Source organism: Natator depressus, chromosome 1, assembly GCF_965152275.1.
Source record: "Natator depressus isolate rNatDep1 chromosome 1, rNatDep2.hap1, whole genome shotgun sequence".
Taxonomy (NCBI): Eukaryota; Metazoa; Chordata; order Testudines; family Cheloniidae; genus Natator; species Natator depressus.
The window spans coordinates 77,041,525-77,064,021 of NC_134234.1; the positions used below are offsets into that span (position 1 = coordinate 77,041,525).

Below are 22,497 nucleotides of genomic sequence, written 5' to 3' on the forward strand. Positions count from 1 at the left end.
TATTACATAAACCCATCTTGTTCAAATTTAGCAAGTGGTTTTCTATTACTATATGTATACACACACATACTAAATACTCATACAGTATACTGTTTAATTTATTTCATATATCTTTCATACTGAAACTATATAGATTCATGCTTGGCAATGAAAGAGAAAAGGAAAGAGAGGACATAAACAATTTATTGGCTTCTTAAAACTGCCTTTTAAGAGTCTGCATTAAAAATCTTAGTGACCCTGTCTTGCACAGTACAATTCTCTAAAACTTCTAAGTCACTCAATGATAAGAGGCTGATCTAAATGCTTCCACTGCATTAATCAAATTCCACGTCTAATTAAAAGAGCCATGCACAAAGCTTTTTCAAAATGTTGCTCAGGTATTGCAATAATTTCTGATCACCCAAGCCTGGAAGACAAATAATTAGAGCTGCCAGAGCATTCTGATGAGTGATGTCAGCATCTCCAAGTGACCTTCCCTCCACTAATTAATTTTCATCTTAAGAAAAGAGACCCTGTTGTTGCACGTTATTAATTGAGTTCACTAAAAGATGCGCCTGATTAATTTTTGTTGATAATACTTGTCATTCTAGGCAGTAGCTGTAATCATTCTATTGGGTTTTATTTTTTTAAGTTGATCTAGGTCTTTTGCAATGTGACTGATACAGTATCTCTGATACACAAAAATGTGCATAAGGGCATATTCTATAATGGAACAGTTCTCATTGTTGTTGATTGTTTAGGTCAAGTGGAACCTTGATGTCTAGTTTGCTAACTTATTTTCAATTTAGTTAACTGAGTTTCATCCTCTCTGCCCCCCGCAGACTTCTGCCACGTTCCTGTTAAAGCCCAAAGGATACTCACATTTTTCTCCACTTCTCATCTCCTGCAAAAGCACTATGTTTCTACCACCATCCTGCCAGCTAAACAGGACTGGATGGGGCTTGCTCAAAGGCAACACTTTCTAGATTCAGGATGAAAGAGCAATAGGAGGCAGACCCAGCCCCGAAGGATTTGAAGGTGTTGAGGATTTGAAGGTGTGTGGTCAGAACATATTAGCTAATGTGTTCTAAGTCTAGTGCAAACAAGACAGTGTATATACCTTAACATATGTGAAGTAGGTTGAATTGATGCACAGGCTCCCCTCAAGGCTTTATCTTGACCAGCTAATCTACATTACCTTGCCTATGCTAGACTCTTAGGACACATTAGCCATACATTCTAACAACACATTTTTACATCCTCATGTAGACAAACCTTAGGGTTGAATGCATTTGCCTCTGCAATGTCTTCAGCCCTCATTGCTCCCTACTAGTCCAGAGAGTGAGCAATCTAGATTTACTTCAAAAATCTAATTGACTATAATAACATAAATGCAAATATTTAAATAAAGTGCTAACATAAGTAAGAGGGATAGCCAGTTACTGATAAATTTGTAACATTTTCTTGGATCATAATTCTGGGATTCAGATCAGTCAGATGCAAGGCAATTCTTTACAAAAAGTACAACATTGTGCACTTGAACACATTGGGGATCTTCACAAGTGCTTCTGAATTCCATTCCTGGAATGAAATTAGCTGAATATAACAACTAGAGTATACAATAGCTGTAATTACATGTTTTTCATAAAGTCAAACTGGTCCCCATGTAACAAAAGCCCTGATCTTAAAGTGTATAGGCAATATGTCACTAAAATATAGCAGGGTTTTTTCCCTGCTTTGGAGAGTATTTTAATCAAGTTTTAATCAACATAACAGTGATTATCAATTTATCAAATATCAATTTAGCAACAAAGATTATGGAAATTTTCCCCAAGCCAGTGAACAAAGTATGATTAAAAAAGAGTTCTTCACATACCGTGATGAACACACACATACATCTCTTCAGTTATATTCCACCACTTGAAGGGACAAACATACTGAAAAAAAGGGGTATGGATATCAAGTTTACTAGAAATGTTTTTTTATAAACTGTAATAGTTACTCTACAATAGTTTTGAAAATCTTTTTCCTTTCCCCATACATTCAAACATGAACAGTATTTCCTCTGCCTAAGACTATGAGATTAGGGCCCACTTTGTCTGTAAACCTACTTTATCATGTAGTCCAGGCACAAAGTTTGGCTGACAGGTACTATATATATTAAAATTGATAGAATCTGGTGAGAAGTGTTTGGTGCACTGGTAATTGCTAGTTTCTTTTTTAAATTCACAAATACATACTTGAAAAGTAACAAATATATTCACAGCGGTGACAATTATCTTTGTAGAATCTTCCCAAATACAAAGTTTGTGCTCTTGTATTCCTTTTTTACCTAACAAATGCTATTCCTAGAGCTGCGATAACTTTATCAAAATGACACTGCTGCATAAGCAAAGAAGTAAACACAGAGACCCTTTGACTTTTGTCTGCTTGGGTTTGTGTTGCTCTACATGGAACACACAAAAATCAAGTCAGAAAATTATTGCTACATCAATACTCACTTCTTTTATTTAGCTTTTCCTCAATTTATTCTTTTAGTCACAAGACCCATCCAACTAAACAAAACCATAAATTATCAGCTGGGAAGGAGAAAAAGAAAGAAAGAAAGAAAGAAAGAAAGAAAGAAAGAAAGAAAGAAAGAAAGAAAGAAAGAAAGAAAGAAAGAAAGAAAGAAAGAATTATTTCTATTGTTAAAAACTTCAGAGGTGCTTGGAAACTACCATCATGCAGGGAAGGGAGAGTACTTAATAGAGAAGGACAAAACTGACAGGAAATGAATTGTTAATAGTGAAGCATCTTAGAAAATCATAAGACAAGTCTTTAAACTACTAAAGAAAAACTTGATGGTATCCATTTTACTTTTGCAGGGAGAACATAATGGACTAATATTTAAAGGCGATATAAAGCATGATAAAAAAATTAGAGAAATTTTAAATTCTCTCTCTCTCTCTCTCTGTTTTTTGTTTTGTTTTCCTTCTAAGTTTAGTGATGGACATACATTCTTAGAGACTGAAGTCCCACAAAATAGGCACACCGTGATTCCAAGGGAGTGCAACCTTCCAATCCAAGTGCCCTGCCCATATGCCTCAAACTTGACTTGGCTGACTAATTTTTGGGAGTGAAAGGATAGTTTCTCACTATTTCCATTCAATCCCTGGCTTCTTTAGCTGAGACTGCTTACAAGACTGTTAATTTTGGACCAGTTCCTATTTGCCTTACTTGCAAAATTCCTTGATTTAAATGGGATTACTCACATACTCAGCTGAACAATGCAAGCAGGGTTTGGCTGTCTGGTGATGTTTGCTGTTATGAATGAAAACCTGCCCACTAGGCACTGACTGGAGAACATTAGCTCATTTTACATTGACTACCACAGGTAGACATCAGATGGTGACTTCTGTCTGCAACTGACCTGGGCTGGATTGAATCAATGAATTATGGATGAGAGGTTTTGCAGTCCATTACAAATCCCCTGAGCCCTCTAGTCCTTCATATTTTCCCCAAATCCTGTACAGAGCTATTTTTGCCAATGACTCTCAGTGATAAAGTTTTATTATTATTGTAGACTTCTTTCCAATTTAAGATGCTCTTGGAGTCATCTTTGTGTTTAACTTTATGTCAACTGTGCATGCTCACACTATCACTATATATATATATATATATATATATATATATATATATATGTAATTGTTTTGAGGTGATATAAATTTCCGTCAGAAGGAAGATAAACCCAGATTACCAAATGCATTTTCATCAATGACTCCCTATTAGGCTCAAGAGTCACAAGGTTAAATGTCAATAATCCAATATCTATCCAGCCTCAAAGCAATCTCTTCATTCAAACAATATCTACCATTACATACTGAACAAATCAGAGCAACTGTTTTCCCATTTATGAGATTTATACAGCCATTTAGAAAAAAAATTCTTGTGGTTCCACTGATATTATCAGTAGTACTACCAAAGTGAGTAGTTCAAATCAGATTTCATCCATGCTAGGTATTGGTTTTGTGTGTCAGCATGAACTTTCAGAATACATTGGTTTATATTAACAAGGACAGATATAGGTACTAAAGCCTCCCCTCATCTTTCCCCCCACAAAATTCAAGCCCCACAGAGCTTTATATTACCTTGGAGATAAAACAGCTTAAAGAGTGCACAGCTATAGTAAGAAAGTCCTTTAATCTATTTCTTTAATTTGTTATTTCAAGCTACAGTAGAATCTCAGAGTTATGAAAACCTTGGGAAAGGAGGTTGTTCGTAACTCTGAAATGATTGTAACTCTGAACAAAACGTTCTGGTTGTTCTTTCAAAAGTTTACAACTGAACATTTACTTCATACAGCATTGAAACTTTACTATGTAGAAGAAAAATTCTGCTTTTAACCATCTTAATTTTAATTAAACAAGCATAGAAACAGTTTCCTTACCTTGTCAAATCATTTTTTAAAACTTTCCCTTTATTTTTTTTTTAGTAGTTCATGTTTAACACAGTACTGTACTGTATTTGCCTTTTTTTTTTCTTTTTTTGGTCTGTGCTGCTGCCTGATCGTGTACTTCTGTTCCAAATGAGGTGTGTGGTTGACTGGTCAGTTCGTAACTCTGGTGTCCATAACTCTGAGATTCTATGGAATTCTTACTGGGGTCCCAAAAGTAAGAGAGTGGATCAGATCCTTTGGCAGCACAAAGCAGACTTTAAGATGGCCTAAGAGGCCAGCAAAGGATTCCCACTATACAGGAGCCACCTGCCCTCATCACCCTGCTGTAGGTGGCACAGTCAAGGGAAAGGGAGTTTGCTGAGAGCGCTGACAGCCCCAACCATTGTAACAGTCACTTGGGATCCATTGCAGTTGATGCAACACAAAGCAGCTCTGAGGCCACCTTAAGTTGCTCCTCAGGAGCAAACCACCATCCAATGAACTCAGAATTGGAAAGCCACAAAGCTGCACCAGCCATCAAATGGCCCTAAGGATCTAATGCTATTTTTGTTTGCCTTCACAAAGTCAACTAGTTTCCACAGCAAAGTGAATAAGAATGGAATATGATTTTCAGTGAACAAGCAACCAGAAAAATGATGTATTTTATACTTTATTTCTAATTTAGAAAATGCACCTGTACACCAGTTATAAAAATGCACCAATGCACACCAATTATAAAATAATTAAAATAATAATAATTTTAAAATAACTGACATGTTTTCACTCAAAAGGACCCCAAAAAGAAAACACTGCAGACCACAACAGAAACTGAATCCCTGCCCCCACCCCCCGCACACACACACACACACACACACACACACACCCTCTTCAGGAAATAGCCTGAATAGATAGATAGGTCTTGCAATGTACCCTGAAACACAAACAACTCAGGAGCAATAGGGTAATAAAATTCCAATTAAGGAAGCATAAGAAGATCCAGGAGAGGTGCCGTTTTGTTCACTGCTCCTCTGTCCCCACCAGTAAGGTTCTCTCAACATTGATCAATCCCCCTTCATCTCTCTTCACCCACCCTACAACACCATAGGGCTTCCCTCACAATCATTCCCCTCCTGAGGTTTGGAAACACTAATCAGTCATTTTCATCCTTCCCAAACCATCCTTTCCATCCTTTTAAATCCATCATTTTCCATTATCAGCCAGTTCCCTTCCTTCTGCAGTTCATCAGCCAGTTGCTGTGAGGCTCCTCCTACTCATCCAGCCCATCTTCCTAATTAAAAATAGAATTATATGCCCTCTTACTTCCTTCTAGCACTTGAGCTGCTTCTCTCTGCCTACCACCTGTGGTGTGGGCTGTAGTCTGGGGGACTTCTACTCTTTTTGTGTTTTTCTTAATTTCCCCCTCAGTGATGTTTTGAGTAACCAGGAAACACCACGTTTCAAATGTCCCTAGGCCTTACCTTTCAGGATTACTTTGTGCAGCCCAAAAAAGCTCTGTTGGCCTCTATTTTTGTCCAGCTGTATTTCGATTCCCTACATTCATGAGATTCTACATTATTCCTCTCCAGAGGTCATCATACACAACATTCCTCTTGTTCTCCATGCCAGGGATGTTAATCTTGCTTCTCAAAACAATCAAATTCACCCATCACTATTTAAAGCCATCTCTTTCAGAAGCACAGGAATTATATATTCCCAAACAAAATATTTTTAAAAGTTAACCATTAAAATGTGTTTTAGCAGAGTCCAGGTAACAGTCAACAACAATATTACAAGAGTTCTACATGCTTGGGGAAGAGAGGCGGAGTTCAAATGTTAGAAGAAAATGCCTGGAAATGAAGTTAAGGGATTCAGCCATGTTCCTTGTGCTCTATAATCCTTCATCTCTCCCTGTAATTCAGTCGTACTGGTAGGAGGGACACAGCTAGTCTACCCAAACAGGGAACATGGCCATGTGAACACATGTGAGAGCTTTAAGCAGCTTGTGCTTTAGTTTATAACTGTCACCCCTATAACAATGGACGGTCCCATAATCCCTTCCCACTCCACCCTGTTACTCAGCACATTGTTTTTCATGTTTATTTTTAAGCAATTTCCATTTCATTTCATTCTTCCCTGACATTCAAGAAGACTCAATCACATATTTAAGAAAGAACTGCAAAATAATGAGAAATTCAGAGCAAGGGAGAGGAGAAAAATACACAAGAATTAAAGTTGCCCTGCAGAGGGGTGACTGTCCTTTTGACAAAAGGGGGCTTAACTGGCTAAGCCAGATGTGCTGATTTTTGACCCAATGTTTAGAGAGTAACTGTTCAGTATATCCACAAATGTTAAAGGTTCAGAGGACCCGCTCAGAAGTCAGGAAATGGATGGTCGCCTGAACAAATGTAACTGTGCCCCTTTGTGTGTATTTATTATGATATAGTCTTTAATTACATAATCACATAATATTTTTCCACAGGACTCTGCCACATTTAGTGGGTAAGATGGACAGTGCTCTGTGAACAAAGCAGCTGCTCATTATCCTCATTATTCAATATGTGGTCTCATTCCTCATTTAGCGTAACAAACCCTGCACTGAATCAGGATTTTTTTTCTTTATAGGCATTTCTATGATACTCATCAATGTACTGAGTACCTCACAAGCATTAATGAATTTATCCTTACCACACCTCTGAGGCTGCAAAGTATTATTCTCATTTTCAACTGGTTGCTAGAAAGCAGCAGAGCTCCTGCCTCATTTCAGGCACCCCTTCCATGTCGAATGGAATGAGGTAGAAATCATTCAGAATCTTGCTGCCTACCCTGTACATTTTCACGAATCAGAGAAAGACATATCATGACCTAAGCGACACATACATTTGAAGTACCAATAGAACATTAGCAGATGGTAAGAGACCCCACTGCAAAATTCGGTATGCAAGCACAAAGTATATTATCAAAAATCCTTATACTCATCAGCAGGCCATCAGAAGTTAGATCTGTGATCTTGGGACTGTATCCCTGTCAAAATTCAAGTTTCTTTAACCACTGACAGGATGGGGCATTGAAATTTTATCGGGGGAAAGTATCTTGGCAACTCTCTTTGTTCATGAAGATTGCTGAACTACTTTGGCTTAGCCATGGCAAACAAATTTGCTCCTGACCTAAGAATAAACCTACTAAATTTCAGCCATAAAACTAAAAGACTGAAGTGATGACCAACTGAAAATTACACCTTGGAGTTGATATATTCTCGGATTACAATAGCTGCAAAGTTTAAAGGTGTGTCCAAAACAGGGAAAGTAATGGGACCTCATGTATAGGGTGTTAATAATACCATTGAATAATCATTTAGTTTATGAGAAAATGATGGACTCTGACAGGCATGTATTCTCTACAGAAAAATATGAAACTTGTCTCTGCAACAAGCCTACTTCATAAAGTTTGACCAGATGCACAAGCCAAACAAGGTAACATAAAATCTTTAGAATTGAAGCAAGTCGCAGAAAGTTGCAAAGCCACAATACAATGATCTCTCCTCATCCCACAGCCCACAATGCTTCAGTCATTAGCATTTTCGATCCACCATTCACAGCTATACTATAAATTTTACAGGCTTTGGAGTAAATCCTCTGCATCCTGCATCAACGGGGGATAATCTGACTCACTAACCTATCTTCTGAAAAGACCCCATTTTAAAAATCCTTTCCTAAGCCAGCCTGAGGAAGAGGACCCAAGGCTCACAGCTCAGAAAAGGAGTTGTACTTTTGTTTCCTTTCTAGAAACACTGCACTGAATGCAAAAACTGCAAGATTAGTATTTACGCAACTTGAGCAAATTAGATGCCTGGTGCTATTCCATAATACAATGTTGACATTGCCAAGTAAACTGTTAAGATTTAAACTTTTTTTCACTTCACATGATAACCCAGTGCAAGACAAGTTAGAAAGTGCAATTAAAAACTCACTTCCACAGCTGCTTCATCTAGTGTTCTGAACACAACCACATCACATTGTATACAAACCAGTGCCAACAAGCATCTCCTAGATTATATAATTTTAATACTATCAATACTAACTTAATAGCAACATTTCTCATTTTAAAAATAAACAAAAAAAAACCCACTACCCTCTATATTTATTTTCTTGGTGTGAAATCCTCTATTGTTGATTGTCCTTCATGGTAGTTTTATCAGAGTGGAAATTGCCAGTTTGAAAGCATCATTTTGTATATTCTTCATTCTCTCCTCAAGATGATCTTGTTAAGCTTCCAGGGTTTAACATGTTGAATCCATCTTATGTTCAGATTCTAGCTACAGTACAAATGCTATTTTTCTAGCTCCCCTATTTTCAAATAGAAAATGGCTATATTTCTTTCCTATTTAAATTTTGCACAAAAAATACTTCCAACTAGAGAAAGTCTTGAAAAGCACAGTGTATTTGTTTTCCTGCAGCTGTCCTATGGACATGAATAATAGAAGACATCCATATACTGTATCATTAAAAGTTGTCGTTTCAAGTTTCATTATGTTTCAATCTAATGTTTATATTCCCATGGATACCTTTTAAGGTCATACTAGAAATCAAATAGTAGGTATCCAATTTGAATTTTTATAAGGTAATATCCCTAAAACAGTATGAATTCTAATGTCTTCCATATATTTCTAATTGAAACCTAAACGAATGATTGCATAATTAAAATTACTTGATGTAATGACTCTAATGCTTTCATTTGTTTGCATTTTCAGCAACATCAGAGGCTATTGTATTAATCGACTAATTTGAAACCTGTTTTTTGAGTCTCTGTGGATTGAATTAAAATCAGTTTGTAGGTGCCAGATTCTGATCACAGTCACACCAGCGTAAATCCAGGATAACCACACTGAAGACAGTGATGTTACCCTGATTTTCACAATCCTAAACGAGGGCAGAATCTGGCCCTAAGTAAGCAGCCCAGTGTAAGGGATTTAATACAAGACAGACATGGCAAAAATCAGGACAAGCCTAGTTACTGCCCATTTCTGCCCATTTCTCCTCTCCTCAATACAAGTGGACCATTAGAAAACCACTGCATGGTAGAAAGAGTCAACTCCATGATTTTCTCTCTATAGCAGCAATCTGATTTTTAAAAATCGGTATTGGCATCTCACTCAGATAAAGCTCATAGATGGAGCAAAGGCATGATACAGGCAAACAATAAGAGTAAAAGGGATATTAAATGATCCACCATGGCAGAGGAACAAGGAAGCCCTAAAATGAAAGGGTCACTGTGGGTGCAGTGATCCCATGTGGAGCAGTGTTTGGATCAGATTAAATGATGGACTTTTCATATCCTATTTAATAAAGGTATCTTTTTTAAATATCTACTCCATGATACTATTTGTTATGCAGTAGGGTTGAGTCCCCATTTGTCCTCCCTTTACACAAAATCCTAAATCTGCCCAACAGAGTCTTTTACAGTAAAACAACAATAAAGTCTCTTATCAACAGCTTGTAGAAACAGATACAATACATGGGGTACTGAAATAAAAAAAAAGCATGAAAGGCATTTCTGCCAGCATCGTACAAAATATTGAACATCTGCTATATCTGGGATCCTGGGAGCTGTAATTATAATTTTTGAAATCTGCACACAAGAGTTATAAATATTAGAACTGTAGCCTGTGAAAGCCATGAAATATTTAAGTTGTTTGGCAAGCTTAAGAAAAACTCATAAACTTAATTTAAGCAGCCAAACACTGTATTTTTACAGATTTTACATCTTTCATGTCACTAGTCATATAAATTAAAGCTAACCGTGGAACAGCCCAGAAGTTACAGATGGCAACTCCTGTGGGCAAAAGAAGGTCAGTCTGAGATTTAAGAGTTTCAGCAACAGTTCACCTTCCTGCTTTCTCCATATTTTAATTCTTGCATTAAACTTGTCTTAGGTATTTCCAAGGCACCCATTACTTAGTCATCTATGAAGTGCCAAAAGTGTGCTTCATGCTGTAGCAATATATCTGAGGATTTGGCCAGATTCACCTGTTTGTTTGTGTCAGTCCAGCAATACAAACCCAACTTATTTGGCCCTTTAAGTTGGGTCTATGGCTGCCGGAGGGAGCTCAGAGAACTTACCCACTGTCCCTGCACCAGGGATCTCACAATCTAATATAGACACAGAAAATATATTTCATCTGGATAATGATTTAAACTTGAAGCAGAACAGTTTGCAGAGATAAAGGATGAAAAGCTTTTCAAAAATGTTTTAGGGAGGGAGCTGAGTGAGAGAGATAGTTTGGCACATGAGAAGAGGAAGGTAATTTCATGCCTAAAGGGCAGCATGAAAGACATCACTGTGATGAGAGAGGGAGAAGGGTACAATGGGGGTTTTGAGGCGTGAGAGTTTTTTTGTACAGGGTTTTGTTTTCAGGTTGCTGCTGTTCTAAAACCGCTCATGAAGATAGAAAATGCTCTCGATCAAAGATGAGTAAAATAATTTAGGACATGAAATACCACAGCCAAATTCACAGAAGCTACAATACGAAAGAGACCCAAAGGCAGATTCTCATTTGTACAAGTGTCTGTTCAACCTGTTAGGTATCCATATGCCACCATCAAAAAATGCAGCTCCGCATATGGGTCAGGGGATGGCCAAATGTGCCTACTGTATGCATGTAGCAAGAGTAAACTTGAATGGATAAGGGAGAGAGAGGAGAAAATATGAGAGGATGTAAAGTGATTTTAAATAGAGAGATCCAAATTCTTCTCTCAGTGATTCTGTTATTCATTTGGAAAATGCCACTGTCTTGATAAGAAATTCATTTGCAAATCGATGGAGTAACAATAGATAATCACTGGTGTAGCAGGGCAGAATTTGGCTCAAGGAGCTCAAATATGTGCTCCTTATTCAGGAAAAACTTTGTACCTAAATGCCAGGTGTCATGAAAGTATTAGAGTAGTCGCTAGTTAATTCAATGGACCTAATTATGACCTCACTTATACATGTTTTACACCAGTATAATTCCATCACATTCAGTGGAGCCACTCATGAACTACATCTTTGTCTGCACTGCCAGCAGATTCTGGTTTTAGACCTGGAATATCTGGATCAAGATGGATATGTGCCAGTGCAAATTGGATTATTTTGAGATACAGAGGTTCCCATGCCAAACCCTCTTCCTGATGCCAGCATAGGACTGGAGGAAAGTTTTGGATGCTCCCAATTCTGCTGTGATCCCTGGCTGTTTTTTTCAGCTCACTGGCATCAAGAGCAGACCCCACCACCAATTTACACTATGCACTCTTCAGCCAGAGCTGAAAATCTGGCCCTTGGTTATATACCGCAGGAATCCAGATACTAAATGGCAGCCAATTCATTTAAGACAGTCGGGTTATCACCAGTCTACATTTAAACAATATTTACATCAGGTTTGTTCAATTAGCACCAATTAGTCTAAAATGATCTTTTCAGCTAATTTAGTCAGTTCTGTCTCCCACCACGTGTACAAATAGTAATCACTGTGTTACAGAAATACAGAAAAGGCAGTTTTTACTGTTCTCTTTTTCACATATGACTTTCAACACTCGCCTTAATATCACTCCTAGCACAATGTATTTTCCATCATAACTGCATTCCAAGATATACAACTGAGTTTCAGAGGGACCTGTTTGCTCCCACACCCATACACACACCCCATGTGATGAAAAGCAGACATGGCATGGGGAGTGCCACCTCTACTCTACTCTTCTCCTTGCCCACATTGCTTCCTTTCCCCAAACCCCATAAAGACCATGTCCAGGTGTTTCATCAGAGTTGCATTGGAGAAAGCAGGTCTGAGGAGACTGTCTGCATTTTCGTCCTTCCAAACCTGTGAAGATTGCATGCTAAGTCAACGTATCCTCTCCATTCTGTTTAGTTTGGGGTGAAAGGGTAACCAGAGCCAACAACAGTCTTCTTGGCAGCATAGCTCCTACAGAGAAACCTACAGGAATTGGGAATGAGTGCAGAAGCATAGGGACTCCATATAGACTGTCCTGTGTCTCTGTGAATCTCTTCAAGATCCATACAAATCATACATTTTTTTAAAAAAAAATCGAACAACCTAGTCATTTTGTAGAGTGTCAGTAATTAAAGCCAATATTCCATGAGGGAATGATCCAAAAGGAAAACATAAAGGGAAATTGTTTCACATGCCTGGCAGACAGCACTCATAGGGGATGAGCTTACACTAAGTTACTAATGTAGATTCTTACTTAGTACAGAATCCAACCTAACAACAGTTCTAGGTAGTACTTTGGTGAGTGTGAATTTTATGAGCCACTGCTCAGTCATTTAACAAAGCTAACTTCTTTTAAGGATGGAGCCTTTTGTTAGACAGAAACAAAAGAAAGGCTTAGTGATTTTTTATTTAATTATTTTTAAATAACTGGAGCTTGCACGTCATTCAAGTTTCCTCAATTTTAAAGCTGTAATTATACGCCATTTGTTAACTTCCTAATTTTTGCCTTTAGTTTTTACACTGACAGATTTCTTCAGCAACATTTCAGGTAAAAGTACAGGTAAAAGAAAAAGTTATCTCTCCTTTGATAATTAATCACATTTTAGGTATATTTCTAATATATCTGTGAGAACAGGTGGAGCAGAATACCAAAAAGAACAAAGAATCTCCCTCTTTAGCTTCAGAAGATTTTTGTCCCCGAAGTACACGAGAAATTGGAATCTTTATTACAAGGTTTTTCAAGCAACATTAGAACATGGTTTTTTTAGGTGGTAGAGGACTGTGCTTTTGGAAAGCAAATCCTTGAGTTCTGCTTCAGACAGGTTGGCTGGTAGCTATGTAGAGTGGTCACCATTAAAATGTTGACAGTTTTTTCTTTTGTCTCACGAACATTATGTCAATGCTAGGTATTTCGAAGCAGTAATTGTAAAAATTAACTGCCAAAGATGCAGGGTGACATCCCAGTCATAGTGAAATAAATGGCATGGTGAATTGACTTCAGCAGGGCCAAGACTTCCTCCCCCTCTAAAATCTAGCAATACTATCTAGGAGTTGCCATCTTAGTGAATCATAAAATATAAAAAAACACCTAAGAATCCAAATACTCACTTAAATGAGTCAGAGTACATTGCTACACAGTCTCAAAAGTCACTGAGCAGCACTGTCTGTCCATAATGCAAGATCTATTTGGATTCAGAATTCAACATTTGACTGATTTGCTCTAAGTTTTCATTGGTGATATCCTTGCATTATTTTGAAGCAATTGAAATTGTCATAATGGTTAAAATCATAGTGATTACAATTCCACAAGAAAATACAATCAAATAATCTTCTGGTTGCTACTGTTGCTGAAGAAAATGTCACTAGTGGAGTTATCTTTTCAATGAACTCAATGTAAGTGACATTTTATCTAGTCTTTTATAAAATGAAAAGGACTTTTAACAATGTAAAAAAAAAAAAAAGCATGTTACTTTCCTCAGTATTACCTGAACACAGATAATTAATATCTTGCGATGCCAAAGTCATAGGTCAAATCCCAGAACTTATTGCAAATCTCGAGAAAATTACCTTTCCAATGACACATGTCAAACATAATCTACTGATAATTTAGGAGTTCAGCTCTAACTATTTATGAAGAATCCCCCAGTTATCTATATTGATTTATGTAGAAAATATATTAAATGCTTTACATTTTGGAGAAAGAAAACACTATCAACTTCTGTCTCTGCCATTTCCTCCAACTACTTCATCAGCATACAGTAACTAAGAAATAAGAGCTCCAATTTCAGCGAAAAATCACATTACATCTCTTTCTTCAAAAAACAGAGATACACCCTTTTCATAAATTTTAAAGAACAACAATGGATACTGAATATGCACTGAAATATTTAAATTCTAGGGTGCAAATGTCATGGCCCAAACAGTTCTTGAGTCGATAAACCTGGGAATAGGTGCAAATAGCAGTAGGTTTTCACCATCATCCAATTTACAGTTAGTGCAGAAGAGCCCGTTATCAGCTATCTAATGTCAGAATTCAGTAAATTACCAGTCTAGCCACTCAGATTCTCAAACTAACATTACCTTAGAGATCTGTGCTGCACAGCTATGTATCTGAACAAGACTATTCCAGCCGTACTGTATTTTGATTGCAAAATATTTTGTAATAATGGCCAGCATTTGTTGAAACATTTTTAATTAGACCCTGTTTTATCACATGCAAAAAAAAAATTCAGTGCTAGCTCAGTCTCCTGTTTCATTCTGTCATGAATCAATTTGTAGAGACATTTAGAAGTCAATAATCCACTGCAGCTTTGATGACAGGTGATTAATTTCTACATTTTAGAGACATAATAAGATTTAGCAATAAAAGGGCCTTGAAGTAACCTACCAAACAGCTTTAATCTCAGCCTTGGGACTGTTGCTAAATATGAATACTTGTACACAAATGTGGACGATTTAAGTTAGTAGGTTTTATTGCAGACTTCTTACCTTTTCATATTAATCTTGCTTTACAATCAGACTGTCTATAAAATCAGTTTATTCTGAATAATTTTTCTAACACTATACTAGGAGGATGGGGGTTATATTATTTGCCCGCAAGGGCTCTGTTCTTATAAAAAGTATTTTTACATGCTTTTCTTTGTGTGGCTTTTGTGGGTCTTGGTGGGCAGGGGAGTGGAAAAAAGGGATGATGGCTCTTAGCATTAAAACGGACTCAGACTTACACCAGTAGGCTATTCTGTGCTGAATAACCCTGGACTGCACTCAGGGCTCAATGCATGTCACACTGAACTCAATGGGAGTCTTTCTGCTGACTTTGGTGGGAGTAAGACCAGGCCCCAACTCAGTACAATGGGAAGATCTGAATTAAGGAAGAAACTCAAAGCGCTTGCACCCAATTTGTCAGGACTCCCAGGGTAAAAGTTTCCAGTTCCTGATCAGGCCCTTTTGAGGTCTCCAATCCACTGCTTCCATCATTTTACTTCAAATTATATTTCATGTTGACCACACCACATGCAGCTCCTGACCATGGTATCCAGGGGGAAGGGAAGATAATCAGAAATCCTAACCTTCTGCATTTTTTCTGGTAAATTATAGCGTGACTTTTTCCCTTCCAGAAATACTCGAGTCTGAAGCTTTTTACATCCACAAGGAACGACTGCTGCATTGAACTGTTAAGACACTTTAACTAAATGGTACTACAGGCTGTTGCATCCAACGAACGAAAAGAAAGGATAAAGTTTACACACAGGGCTTGTAAAATCCACTTGCTAGTGCTCACTAGGAAGACTTTCCTAGAGAAACTAGGATCTAAGTTACCCATTACTGCAGAATTTCAGCTTTCAGTGTAAAAAAATAGTAAGATCCTACCCTTATTGTTGTGAATAAAACCTAACAAATGTAGATTGAGGCAGTCCCTTCTTCCTGAGTTTCTAGACGAGTCTTTTGATGAAGCCCCACTGTTTCTGCAGCTGCGTGTAACTTTGCACAGAATGGTGCATGGGGGACATGGGTAGTATAAACTGAAATTGAGACTGAGTTTCAGTTCTCTTACTTCAAACCTGTGGGCAACAGTGAAACTCTCAAGAATACTACCGCTATCATGGTGCTGCTAGTGGTGCTTGGGAAAGCTCTGAGCAACAGTGAAGCAGACAAAAGAAAACAACAAAAAACCCAAAAAACAAAGGCTGGGGGAGGGGAAATGTTGCAGAGATGTCTGCTTCCTCCAACAGCCAGGAGGCTACAGCAGTAAAATGGTGAGATTCCCCTCCCTTGCAACAGCAATGAGGTTTATGGAGAAGATGAGCACTCTAGTCTCATATCATTCAGATAGACCCTGAAGGGCAAAAATGAAACAGAAAATATGTGACCGAAGTAAATGTACAAGACTTTGAAATGAAGGAGAGGGGGCTTGATGGTGACTAGGAATGGTGGTGTAGGAATAAACAAGGACAAATGCTGGTACGTTGCCAGCCCCATGCATTCAACAATCATGTATCAGGCCCCCAAGAAATCATGAGGTTGTCTTAAAAATTATGTGATTTTTAACATAATACATTTTGGGTTCTTTTTATTTGCCTTCAGGTTTTTGAGCCTTTATGATTCATGTTTTCAAGTTTCTCTCTGCATCCATGAGGACTAGAAACTTAGTTTTTTTGTTTTTTTAAATGAAAACTGAAATTCGCTCATAATCACACTACTCCAGGAACTGGGCTCTTAAGAAAAATCACCAAATAGCGCAAGACTTGTGATAAAAATCATGAGAGTTGACAACACTAGGAAAAGGAGGTGACAATCGGGAGGATGAATGCAGTGACATGGTGAGAAAAGGGAGGCTCTGTAAAGTTGATTGGTAAAAGTGAGTTACTCAAAAGGCGATGAAATGTTAATGAGCTATTGAAAGTGAACTGCAGACCAAATGTTAATCCACGATGTAAAGGTGAAGGAGTGAGTAAAGGTCTTGGGGCCTTTTTTAAACAGGGTCTAAGAGGCACACAGAGGTATTTGCACTACACCCATAGTTCTAATGAACTAATCAACATGTGTATCCTCACCAATGTCACTATTTTAGAAAATATTTTTTTAAAACCGAAGTGGTGCTGTATTTAGATCCTACTAGGAGGAACAGCAGCGTCTCTATGTAAAATGGTAAACTTGGATATGAGGATAGAGCCATTAAAAAAAAATTAATCACAGCGAGACTGGACAGTTGAGGAGTAGACTTATCCGATAGCAAATGGCGGGGTCAAGTACAGCACTGGATCTCCCGGGACTGTATTCATTTTCTTTTCTGCAGATGGGGGACCTCATCATTCCAGAGGTTAGGCTCTGAGTATCTAATCCAATTCCGCCTAGACACAGTTGATATACTTCCACATTTTTCAAGAAGAGCTCAAGACATGCTTAAATCTATTCATGGTCCTAACCAAATACACTCTATGTTTGAACCACTTATGAATCCAATAGTTATTTCAACATATCCCATGTGCCAAGCACCACATTTTATTTTCAGTTTGCAAAATTACTTTATCTGTATAAACAATGCTCTTTAGTTGTTCTGCACACCTGTCATGTAGAGCTCCAAGATCAAAGAGAGTCTTCAAACTGATGTGTAAGTGCCTGTTTTATTAATTATGCTGCTCAATCAGGTGACTCATTATGACACAAAACTGCCCCAACAGTCTTTTTTTTTTTAAGATCAAAGGGATGAATTCTGCCCTCACTCCAGGGTACAATTTCCATTGTAGGAGTTGACCATGTAAGTGATCATGGAATTGGTCCTTAAGTATTTAATGTATCCTTTTATACTATAGATAAACAACGTTGTTCAAGATCAACAGCATTGAAGCAGTAGCTGATGTTGTCATGTGCCTCCCAGAACTGAATAAAATATTTTAGGTGTGGTCCCTGTTACTAGAGCCATTTACCGAGTGGCTATCACTCTGTAACTTGATGTTTCTGCATATGTAGCTCCATATTGCATTGGTGTTTTCCTTCTACCATGTCAAACTGTAAATGTTATGTCTAGTTTGTTGTCTCATGTCACCAGGTCTCTTTGAGCATTACTTTCCAGGAGTGAAATTCTGGGGTTTTTTTTAAGTCAATGGCAAAGCTCCGATTGACTTCAATGGGATTAGGATTTCACCCTAGATGTCTTCTTTGCAATGAGTTTTGGATTATTTCCCTCTCCCAAGTAGGTCTATTGAAGATATTTTTCCAGGTTGATTCTCACTTTATTTCCTGCCCATGTTATTAAACTTTGTAAGTTCCTTTGCACTATTTATCTGTGTAAGCTGTTTTTTTCACCATCTCCCAATTTAATATTGTCAATGAAATTAGTGAATGTTCATACTTTCAGGAGCACCAACATTCCTAAAGAAAAATAAATGAAAGAAAAACAACAGAGACCAGACCGTGCCATACATGCACCTCATTAATCAATGAGGAACAAACTTCTAAAACATTCTACAGGCTGGGTCTCCATAATGAGGCAGCAAAAGAATTTTAATTTTCTGTTCAACATATTAGCAGACTGCACTATTCTCTGGGTACTATAGAAGAAGACTTTAGATTTGGAAGGAACTACTGTATGATGAGAAATTGCTATATGAAGAAACTTAATATGTACATCTACTGCTGAAGGCAGCCAATGACACTAAATTTTCTACAGGTCTAGTATGGAAAATCTAATGCTAGCAAGATGTGCAAGACTAAATAAAATGCATCAGGGTCATGTATCCTATTAAAATCAGTATTTTAAAAACTGCTTGCTTAAAACATTTGCCTTGACATTGTAGATTATCTTTAATACCAAGCCAGCTCTTATAAAGTGACCTCTATTTGACGCAACTAAATCTCAAATATATGATTGATTTTCAGGCTTCTTTATCCATAGAAAAATATGAAGCAAAATCAAATTTCAATATGTTTAAAATTTATGCTTGCAGAGACAGACTATTGTGAGAGGCAACATCTTGTATGCAATAGCATTATGGAAAATTGGGCAGCACTGTTACAAAGAGTTCTACATCACTAGCTAACTACAAATAGTGCTTTGTCCCCCACTTCCAGTCATAAATTTAGGGCTCTTGTTGAGTCGATAGCTATTTTAAAGAAGTTGATGTTTTCTGTACTGCGCGTACATGAGCTCAGTTTTATTTCTTGGCAATGTTAAAACACATGGGCAGTTCAAACAAACTTTTTGCAGCCATTCATTTTTTTTAAATTAATATAATAATCAAATTTCAGTTTTTAATAATAATTTTTCAAGAGTAATAATAGAATTCACTCTATGGAAGATAAAGCATGCTGTCTCTCTCCCAAAGAGTTTATAGTCTATAAGACACAAAGTGAAATCCTGTCTCCACTGAAACCAGTGGGAGTTCTGACATTGTCTTCAATGGAGTTAGGATTCCACCCAGAAATGGAACACACTGGGAAGCCCAAAAGACAGAAGCAAAAAGTATTTATTTATTTAGAATTATACACACACACACACACACACACACACACCAAAAAAGAACACCTCTATTCATATGTTCTAGCCACTCTGGACATAACTTGAAATTAATACCCAAACATAACCAAAATGAAGCTGTGCAATTCACTATAAAACGCTACTGGCAACTCAAAAGCTCAAGTTACTTTCCCCTTCCAGCAACCCCCCCATCCATACAGGTAAAAAAATATTTTACTACCAAAGAAAGTGAATGGCAACCAATTTGAGAATCTTAGCATAATATTTTTTTAAGTTTGCTTTTTCTCTTCTTCGATTACGTTGATTACTACACAGCTCTTGATGTTCACCAATAAAATTTCAGCAATATTAGCACTAAAGTTTTGTTTCACCTGTCAGCAGATAAGAAACAGTTTAGTAATGCCTCAGGGTGATTGATGGCAAAGTAGCAAAAAAAATAACTAGTACTATAAACCCTATTTACAACATCTGAGAAGAACCTTGAAAAGAAAATACTATGGATTAGCTTTGTGTTATTTTCTATGCTTGTTATAAAATTTGTCAGGGGTCTTTAATTGTCTCATTTTCCATTTTTTACGATCTTTGTCAAGACAATAAGTTTTCATGTAATTCAGTGCCTGTTTGCTTCAAACTTCACTAAAGAAGTCTGAGACTACTTTAGAGATGCTGTAGTGTGATCATCAGCCTCTTCAACCTCTGTTTATATAGTGAGAAAACTTGTGAAAGACCAGTTATAGACCTGTTTCTTCTTATCCTTCAAATCAGCCACCATTTCCTACCTATTACTTTGTACACCCTCTTGTGACATACCCAGGGTACAGTCTAGACTAGTGAGTAGCTGTGTCACCCCTGCCCTCTCACCTAGGGTGTCCTCTGCACTGCTTTGCTGTTTTTGCGTCCACTCCTGGACTGCTCACAAACAGAGTCTAGCATGTAAGTCACTCCCAGCTATGTCTGTGTGCACTTGCAAACTGCCAGTCATGCTCAGGCTTTCACTAGGCTGAATTACAATGCTGGATGACCCCAGCACAGTCCCAATCCCAGACTTTTCCCAGAAATGAATATCTTGTACTGCCCAGCCCTCTCCTGGACAATACACGCTCATATGAAGTCTGTCATTTTATTAATAGAAAATGATATGCCCAAATCCTGTTCTCCCAAGTGGAGTTTCCCAAACACGTCAATTCAAACACACAGGTTTAGATAAAACAATGAAGCAAGTTTATTAATTACGAAAAGAGAGATTTTAAGCGAATACAAGTAATGAGGCATAAAAGTCAGAAATGGTTACAAGAAAAATAAAGATAAAAGGCAACTAATGCCTAACTTAACAAACCATGCTAAATTCAGAACTAAGTTTCTCTCACCACATACACTCAATAGTCTTGTTGGCCAAACTTCTAGGCCAGGACCTCTTCTTCTATGTAACAGCTTTTTCCAATGTTCCTTCTGGTACAGTCAATAGATGGACAGAAAGTGAGAGAGGGGAAAGAGTGTGTGGCTTGGGGTGTTTGTCCTTCATTTGTATAGTGTCAATTCCCTCCCCCCGATAGAAAATATTTCCAGCTAAGATTCAGGAGACAAAAAGTCTAGAGGGGAAGGTGTCTCCTGCTGGTTTTCCCACCTATTGGCACTCCCTTTGTGCTTGATGACTCTGTTTACTGCTTTAATGCAAATTAAGCAGAGCACAAGTTCCTTTGTTTGAGACAGACCTGTTTACCATCTTCTGTTTGAGCAGGGCTGTGGTTTGGAACATGTGTTAAGAACAGCATACAGTGGAATCTTACAACTTTACGTACAGTGTTGCCACACATTTTATCAAGACACTATTAACCAGCAAATTATGAGTTTTCAAATGCTACCTCACAAGGCATACTTTGCACAAAGAATATTACAATAGCGTGCAAGTGGTGAATACAGGGACACAGACTGTCATATCTCTTTCACAGGGCTGGCCACTCAAAGGCTCACCAATTGCATCACAGTGAAGCAGTGAAGACAGATCTTTGAGGCTCCTTTAATGGTGTCAGTGTACTTCATATTTGTTGCTGATGTTGTGTTGCCAACTCTCGCAATTTTATCATGAGTCTCACAATTCTTGGTGGTTTCTCTTAAAGCCCCAGCTCCTAGATACATACAATTATGTGAGTAATTTTGACTACGTAAGTGTCACAGCGCACTATTGCTGAAAAATTGCTGACGTTCTCATTTTTATTGTATAATTATAAAATAAATCAACTGGAATATAAATATTGTACTTACGTCTCAGCGTATAGTGTATAGAGCAGAAAAAAAAGTCATTGTATGTATGAAATCTTAGTTGTACTGACTTTGCTAGTGCTTTTTATGTAGCCTGTTGTAAAACTAGGCAAATATCTAGATGAGTTGCTGTACCCCTTGGAAGACCTTTGCATACCCCCAGGGCAACACATACCCCTGGTTGAGAACCACTGGGCTAGGAGACGCCAGCCCATTCTGTTGATGGTGACCTGACCATGGCTATTCACCCCTTTGTCACCTCTCAGTTGGACTACAGTAATGCAATATAATACCTGAAAACTGAAGCCTTCAGCACCCAGGTGCTCAATGGCTTGGGCCCAGGTTATCTACAAGACCATCTAAAGCTCTGCAGTGAAGTCCAGGATCAACAACTTGGCTCTTCTGACACAATGAAACTTTCTACAATAAGCTCATCTGTGTGGGTACAGAGGGGCATTGCTGGCACATGATGGCATATATCACTTTGATAGATGTGCAGGTAGGTTGTAGATCCTTGATGGTGCACTGGAGAGGTTTTAGTTGGGGGCTGAAGGTGACGGCTAGTGGCGTTCTGTTGTTATTTTCTGTGTTGGGCCTGCCCTGTAGTAGGTAACTTCTGGGTATTCTTCTGGCTCTGTCAGTCTGTTTCTTCACTTTAGCAGGTGGACCTATCCTGAAGGATAACCCATCACTCTCACAGATCTTGGGAGACAGGCCAGTCCTTCCTTACAGACAGCCCCCCAACCTGAAGCAAATACTCACCAGCAACCACACACCACGCAACAAAAACACTAACCCAGGAACCTATCCTTGCAACAAAGCCCGTTGCCAACTCTCCACATATCTATTCAGAGGACACCATCATAAGGCCTAATCACATCAGCC

At 37.9% G+C, this 22,497-nt stretch overlaps 1 long non-coding RNA gene across 2 annotated transcripts in view; it reads right to left on the reverse strand.

Annotated features, from left to right (window-relative positions):
• Nucleotides 1–22,497, reverse strand: part of LOC141982253 (uncharacterized) — a 196,342-nt gene that overhangs the window by 70,756 nt on the left and 103,089 nt on the right. The window contains exon 3 of one of the 2 annotated variants that reach the window (XR_012637998.1): nt 21,364–21,479. The exons of the other annotated variant lie outside the window; for it this stretch is intronic. This is a non-coding gene — a long non-coding RNA (uncharacterized LOC141982253). Of the gene's footprint in view, nt 1–21,363; nt 21,480–22,497 lie in introns of those variants that run through there. 2 annotated transcript variants of the gene reach the window in all.